Genomic DNA, 8,663 nt, shown 5'->3' with positions numbered 1-8,663 from the left:
CTTTATTTCTATATGTGTATGTTTATATCTTTATATCTATAGGATAAAGTTTATATCTTTAGATCTATATGTGTATGTTCATATCTTTAGATCTATACGTGTATGTTTATATCTTTAGTTCTATATGTGTATGTCTATATCTTTAGATCTATATGTGTATGTTTATATCTTTAGATCTATATGTGTATGTTTATATCTTTAGATCTATATGTGTATGTTTATATCTTTAGATCTATATGTGTATGTTTATATCTTTAGATCTATATGTGTATGTTTATATCGTTAGATCTATATGTGTATGTTTATATCTTTTTATCCATATATGTATGTTTGTAGCGTTAGATCTATATGTGTATGTTTATATCTTTAGGTCTACATGTGTTTGTCTATATCTTTACATCTCTATTTGTATGATTATATCTTTATATCTATGAGTGTACGTCTATATCTTTAGATCTATGTGTGTTTGTTTATATCTTTAGATCGATGTGTGTATGCTTACATCTTTAGATCTACATGCATATATCTATATCTTTAGATCGTTAGATTTTTATGTGTATGTTTATATCTTTAGATCTATATGTGTATGTTTATATCTTCAGATCTATATATGTATTTTATATCTTTAGGTCTATATATGTATGTTTATATCTTTAGATCTATATGTGTATGTTTATATATTTAGATCTTTATGTGTATGTTTATATCTTTTGATCTATATGTGTATGTTTATATTTTTAGATCTATCACAAGATGAAACATACCCTTTAATCTTGGTTTAATTGTGGCTTATAGGTCCTTTATGGTGGTTTAATGGTTGTCTTTAAGTTACCATTAATTCACCATTAAGCGCCTTTAAGTAACATTTACACCACCATTAAGTTACCATTAAGCCATCTCAAGTCCTTAATGGGTGCTTAAATGTAGCCTAATGGTAGCTTAATGGTGGCTTAATGGTGGCTTACAGGTCCTTAATGTTAACTTTTAGACCACCATTTAGTCACCATTAAGCTACCATTAAGCTAGACTTACAGGTGCTTAATATCCAAACTCCATTAAGCTACCATTAAGCTACCATTAAGTCACCGTTAAGCCAGCATTACGCAGTCGATATTATTTTTTAATGGGTGAAAAATTATTATTAAAGTGATTCGTCATCATAAATTATAAATGTTAAGTTCACACATATCTTGAATTGGTAAAAATAAGGAAAAGTACGAAATTCAAAATAAAAAGAAAAAAGACACTACACACGGGGCGCGAACTCATGACCCTTTGAGTAGATCGCAGTCACCTTAACCATTGTGCTAATGCTGATCTTGATAAATAAAAAAATATTATAGATATATTTTGCACAAAGTTTGTTTTGGACTTGAATTTATTTATTTTGTTGAACGTCTCCAAAGTCTTGAATTGATTTATTAATCAAACTATAAACATTTTTATTTATGGATCTTTTTTAAAGGCTTATATCACATTAATATTTCTAAACCGTTGAGTTCGGCTTTTCAATTGCAATGAATTCTTCGCTCTGTTTTTCGAAGATTTATACGTGTAAGCATTGAATCATGATTGAAATTAAATTAATTATAGATAAAACACAAAAAAATCTATCATCGGGAAAGACAGATGAATTTTTTTAAATAATAAAATATTCTGCGGATATTAACGGTTTTTGTGTCTAAGATTTAGGCCTAGTGACAATCCTCATTTTCGAGTTACCTGCATGGTTATGTTTACAAAAACTATTTTTCGAATATCATATTCAGTTAAAATCCTTTTTGTACTATTATGGGTATCAAAATAATCGTCATTTTACAATGAATCATAATGTGTTATATGCTTGCGTTAAATTTAAATTTTGCAAAAATAATTGATCATCAAAATCTGTAAGTGTACGTTGTGTATGTATAGTTTCCTGTTAGTTGACCGGGAACGGTGGACACCTAATTAAGGTCTATTGTTTAACCAGTCGGTACTCTACACTGTTAATCTTATCCCGTTTCCCAATGTGTATAAATCTGGTCGGATGTCATGTTTAATCTGATCGGCTGTTCCTCTGAAAATCGATTTTGAAATAACAATGATTGAAGACTGACTAGATTTTGACAGATACTTTCCGCTGCATTATATAAGAAAAAATAACGAATTAATTCAAATTATTCATGATGTAAAAGTCAAACTTTGAAAACTAAACTTTTTTTTATACATGTGCCCCCCCTCCTTCCAAAAAAAGACAGATTTTTTTTTTCTCATGAAAACATGACTTTATCTTTTTTGGAATTATGTAGCGGAATATGTTGTTTTAACACATGAAATAAAAATACCACCTCTTTAAAAAAAGAAAAAAAAGTATTATAAATTTTGTGTTTAGGGATAAAGATAATTTTAAGAAGAAATTGATTTTCGGTAGTGAGAAACCCCCTAGAATATATTTCATAGGGGGTTGGCCCCGGCGTGTAAAAATATAATTATTTATTTGTCAAAACCAAAAATCATATACACATTACACAGATAATAAAAACAACGTATGTTATGATTATTTATTTTAAAAAAAATCATATGCTGTAATAGGATAAAACTTATTTTTTTATTGTAACTGTAAGTGATTTAAAAAAAAATATTAGAAACCGGGAGCAAGCCCTTGTTAGCTAACTTTATTCTCAGTGCCCGAGATTTTGCATGTTGACAAAAATGTTATATAAAAATGACAATGGAGACAAATTCATAAATCAGAAAAAATAGATGTTGCGTAAATGACATTGATTGATTGATTGCTTAATGTTTTACGCCGAATCGGCAATATTTCAGCCATATCGGCGATCAAAAATTTAAATGACATTAAAATAACTTAAAAAGTTAGATCAAAGATTCGATATAAAATGCGTAAAACGTAACATTTTAATGATGTTTGACCATTTAAACCACCATTAAGCTCGGCTTAAAGGTTGCTTAATGGTAGCTTAATGAAGTTTGGACATTAAGCACCTGTAAGTTGCAGCTTAATGGTGACTTAATGGTGGCTTAATGGAGTTAACTTCTTTAAGCACCATTAAGTCACCATTAAGCTACCATTAAACGATTGTTTAAAGGTGGTCTTTCGTCTTGTGTATATGTGTTTGTTTATATCTTTAGATCTATATGTGTATATTTATATTTTAAATCTTTATATGTATATTTATGTCCTTAGGTCTTTGTATGTATGTTTATAGCGTTAGATCTATGTGTGTATGTTTATATCTTTAGATCTATATGTGTATGTTTATAACTTTAGATCTATATGTTTATGTTTATATCTTTAGATCTATATGTGTATGTTTATATCTTTAGATCTATGTGTGTATGTTTATATCTTTAGATCTATATGTGTATGTTTATATCTTTAGATCTATATGTGTATGTTTATGTCTTTAGATCTATATGTGTATTTTTATATCTTTAGATCTATATGTGTATGTTTATATCTTTAGATCTATATGTGTATGTTTATATCTTTAGATCTATATGTTTATGTTTATATCTTAAGATCTATATGTGTATGCTTATATCTTTAGATCTATATGTGTATGTTCATATCTTTAGTTCTATATGTGTATGTCTATATCTTTAGATCTATATATGTATGTTTATATCTCTAGATTTATATGTGTATGTTTATACCTTTAGATCTATATGTGTATGTTTATATCTTTAGATCTATATGTTTATGTTTATATCTTTAGATCTGTATGTGTATGCTTATATCTTTAGATCTATATGTGTATGTTTATATCTTTAGATCTATATGTGTATGTTTATATCTTTAGATCTATGTGTGTATGTTTATATCTTTAGATTTATATGTGTATGTTTATATCTTTAGTTCTATATGTGTATGTCTATATCTTTAGATCTATATATGTATGTTTATATCTTTATATCTATATGTGTATGTTTATATCTTTAGATCTATATGTGTATGTTTATATCTTTAGATCTATATGTGTATGTTTATATCTTTACATCTATATGTGTATGTTTATATCTTTAGATCTATATGTGTATGTTTATACCTTTAGATCTATATGTGTATGTTTATATCTTTAGATCTATATGTGTATGTTTATATCTTTAGATCTATGTGTGTATGTTTATATCTTTAGATCTATATGTGTATGTTTATATCTTTAGATCTATATGTGTATGTTTATATCTTTAGATCTATATGTGAATGTTTATATCTTTAGATCTATATGTGTATGCTTATTTCCTCAGATCTATATGTGTATGTTTATATCTTTAGATCTATATGTGTATGTTTATATCTTTAGATCTATATGTGTATGTTTATATCTTTAGATCTATATGTGTATGTTTATATCTTTAGATCTATATGTGTATGTTTATATCTTTAGATCTATATGTGAATGTTTATATCTTTAGATCTATATGTGTATGCTTATTTCCTCAGATCTATATGTGTATGTTTATATCTTTAGATCTATATGTGTATGTTTATATCTTTAGATCTATATGTGTATGTTTATATCTTTAGATCTATATGTGTATGTTTATATCTTTAGATCTATATGTGTATGTTTATATCTTTAGATCTTTGTGTGCATGTTTATACCTTTGGATCTATATGTGTATGTTTATATCTTTAGATCTATATGTTTATGTTTATATCTTTAGATCTATACGTGTATGTTTATATCTTTAGATCTATATGTGTATGTTTATATCTTTAGATCTATATGTGTATGTTTATATCTTTAGATCTATATGTGAATGTTTATATCTTTAGATCTATATGTGTATGTTTATTTCCTTAGATCTATATGTGTATGTTTATATCTTTACATCTATATGTGTATGTTTATATCTTTAGATCTATATGTGTATGTTTATATCTTTAGATCTTTGTGTGCATGTTTATACCTTTGGATCTATATGTGTATGTTTATATCTTTAGATCTATATGTTTATGTTTATATCTTTAGATCTATACGCGTATGTTTATATCTTTAGATCTATATGTGTATGTTTATATCTTTAGATCTATATGTGTATGTTTATATCTTTAGATCTATATGTGAATGTTTATATCTTTAGATCTATATGTGTATGTTTATATCTTTAGATCTTTGTGTGCATGTTTATACCTTTGGATCTATATGTGTATGTTTATATCTTTAGGTCTATATGTTTATGTTTATATCTTTAGATCTATACGTGTATGTTTATATCTTTAGATCTATATGTGTATGTTTGTATCTTTAGATCTATATGTGTATGTTTGTATCTTTAGATCTGTATGTGTATGTTTGTATCTTTAGATCAATGTATGTGCTTATATCTTTAGATCTATATGTTTATGTTTATATCTTTAGATCTATATGTGTATGTTTATATCTTTAGATCTATATGTGTATGTTTATATCTTTAGATCTATGTGTGTATGTTTATATCTTTAGATCTATATGTGTATGTTTATATCTTTAGATCTATATGTGTATGTTTATATCTTTAGTTCTATATGTGTATGTTTATACCTTTAGATCTATATGTGTATGTTTATACTTTTAGACCTGTATGTGTATGTTTATATCTTTAGATCTATATGTGTATGTTTATGTCTTTAGATCTATGTGTGTATGTTTATATCTTTAGATCTATATGTGTATGCTTATTTCCTCAGATCTATATGCAGCTGTGTATGTCTTTCTCCACGGCTTGGGGTAATGGTGGTTCTAGAAAGTATTTTATTAGAAAGAAATCTACGACTGGGCGCGGGATTTCACCGGGTAAATATCATCTGAAAGCATTTCTGTCCTCTTTTCTTCTCTATCTCCCTTCCCTTCATTTATAAAAATCAAGCAAAATTTCGCTTTTCCAATTTTAAATTTGACATATTATTTCAACACAATGTGTTTTCCTGTCAGTAAAGCTATGTTAACTATTCAAATGCCATAAAATTCTACTATAATAAGCAGATCCAAATTTTACTTTACTTATAATAGAACAGAAAACAGTCTTATATTTAGAGAGTTTATGTATATATATTGAAACAGAAAAAAATATTCAAAAGAGACAAATTAAAAAAAATATTTCAAATTTCAAATTCGAATAACTGTTGTTTATAATAACATAATAAGACAGTCTTATATTCGGAGCCTTCAAAAAAGTATTATTATAGAAAAAATAGTTTTAAAAAAATGAAAAAAATAATATTTCTAATAAAACATAAGATGTGTTTCGAAGTAAGCTGTCTTCAGTAGAAATTTTGAAATAACATTTGATACAGAGTATCAGTAGAATGTTAATTAAGCAGTGTTCTACACACATTTTCTTGTTGATGTTAATTAGATCTTTTGTGGATCAACACACATTTGTGTTGATATAAATTAGATATTCCCCCTTTTCTTTTGTGGATCAACACATATTTGTGTTCATATAAATGATATCCTTCCCTTTTATTTCCCATATCAACAATAGGCTGTGGATATTAATCAATCTCCAGTCTTTCATCTTTCAGTTTTTAATTCAGTCTTAGAGTCAAATCAAATACTAACAACACCTTAAAACGTGGAAACAAATTGATTTAGTTTTTCCTTCTGTACCAATGATAAGGATAGAAATAGAAACAAAACCAAGGGCACTTAACATAAACAAAAATTTATCTGATGCCTGATTTTGATTTGAAATAACATAAGAATTAAATCCTAGAAATATTAAGAAATCGTACGTTTTCTTTGGTGCCTAGATAAATAGACTTTGCTGTTTTTATATAATTCCAGACAAATTCCAACACATATTTTTTGATTTAGTCACAGAATTTTATAAAATTATCCCACTATACTAAATAAACATTATTCAGGTTACCAATATAAATTTTAATCTATGAGAAATATTGATGATTTCTGAAATTAAAAAAAATGACTGTTTGTGTTACATGTCTTTATCCTTAAATAGAAGCAAGGCGTTAAAACTTGGAAACAAACTCATTTAATATTTATTTGTATTTCAATGATGAGCATATTTTACAGTAAATGAGGACCAACTTCCAGAAGAAGTGAGAGCTGTGAAATCTTTGGAGTAAGAATACATAATGTACGCATGCTATGTTTTCAGTTAGTGGAATGCTATTTAATCAACAAAATATCATAAGTTACGTTTTATTTAATTTCATATTGTCATTCATCACGTACTGCCAATCTGAATGCACTTTACAACTTATATCATTTACTTATTACCAATCAGAATTCATTTTACTACTTATATCATTCATTTATTGCCAAACAGAATGTACTTTACATCTTATATCATTATTTATCACTTATAGCCAATCAGAATGCACTTTACAACATTATATCATGATTTATCACTTATAGCCAATCAGAATGGACTTTACAACCTATATCATTATTTATCATTTATAACCAATCAGAATTCACTTTACCTGTTATATAAATTCACAGGAAGAGGGGATACTACTACATGGATAAAGACGGGCAGCTCTTTTACGTGAGTGGCCAGTGGGTTGGATAGACAAGGAACAGATACATGTACAAATGCTTATGGAAATTAAGCTTTGATGTAGTTGTATGTCTGTTACTACATTTATAAAATTAAATTTCTCAAGCTTAACAATTGAGTTTTTTTTTAAATTCATATGTTATGATTCAAAATTCCACACAGAAATGACATTAATTTATTTTTTATTGCTTCATTCGTAAAAGAAAATACGATATTAATTATTATGATTAAATATATTATCTTTTAGTACAAGTATAGTAGACGGATATGGAAATAAGGAACAGTATTTAATATCAAAGTCCAAAACAAAATATAAAATAGGAACTGAGCAAACACAACCTCCGAAACATGAGAGGTGGGTTCAGGTGCCATGGAGGAGTGATCATCCCCTGCTCACCGGTCACACCCGATGTGTGCTCCTGGTCATGATGGGAAAATAAGGGAAAAATGTTTTTTCACGATAGTTCCTTATTATCTTATATAAAGGCAAACATTTGCAAATGTATACATTTAAATTATAATTGCCTCACCCAAACAAGAAAATACGATAGAAAACTATTATGATTAAGTTTCTTACTGTATTTTTACTGTTACTAAATTGTCCATAATAAACATCAATGGTGTTCAAATCAGACATATTAAATCTGATGAAAGTTCTTGGATGAAGATTTATGGTAGAACAAAACATCAAAGTTACTAAGTATCCAATACAGATGACTACAATTAATAATAACTGACTTATCAATTACTATTATACATATTATATTTGCATTTGCAAATGTATTCCTTTATATAACAATACTGAAAGCAATGCGTAATTACAACTGTATACATACAGGTACGGGGTCAAGAGGTCATAGATGTGCGTATGGATAAACGTCCGACGTAATTTCACAGTGACGTCATAAAGCGTCGACGCGCGTTCAGTGGATTACATACATGCCATTGGGTTTGTAAAATAATGCATTTCACACGTTAAAAGTCACAATCAGGCAAATGAAAAGTATGAATAAGTCACAAATCTAACTATAAGTAATAAGGTATCATTTTAAAACATCTATCGGGCTATAAATACGGGTTGTACGAGATTAATTTCATCATAAAGTCCCTCGACTGATACCTTATTTCTTAATTAAAATCGGGTA

General features: G+C 27.3%; 1 long non-coding RNA gene across 1 annotated transcript; it reads left to right on the top strand.

The window, feature by feature from the left end:
* The first annotated feature begins 5,698 nt into the window (after window positions 1-5,698).
* LOC134241449 (uncharacterized) lies at window positions 5,699-7,526 on the top strand. The gene is made up of 3 exons (XR_009986666.1): window positions 5,699-5,786; window positions 7,029-7,077; window positions 7,461-7,526. It is a non-coding gene; the product is annotated as an uncharacterized LOC134241449 (long non-coding RNA).
* Window positions 7,527-8,663: the final 1,137 nt, after the last annotated feature.

Source organism: Saccostrea cucullata, unplaced genomic scaffold, assembly GCF_032062105.1.
Source record: "Saccostrea cucullata isolate Sc308-1 unplaced genomic scaffold, CSIRO_AGI_Scuc_v1 ctg2807, whole genome shotgun sequence".
Taxonomy (NCBI): Eukaryota; Metazoa; Mollusca; class Bivalvia; order Ostreida; family Ostreidae; genus Saccostrea; species Saccostrea cuccullata.
This window is presented reverse-complemented; position numbering and strand designations above follow the sequence as displayed.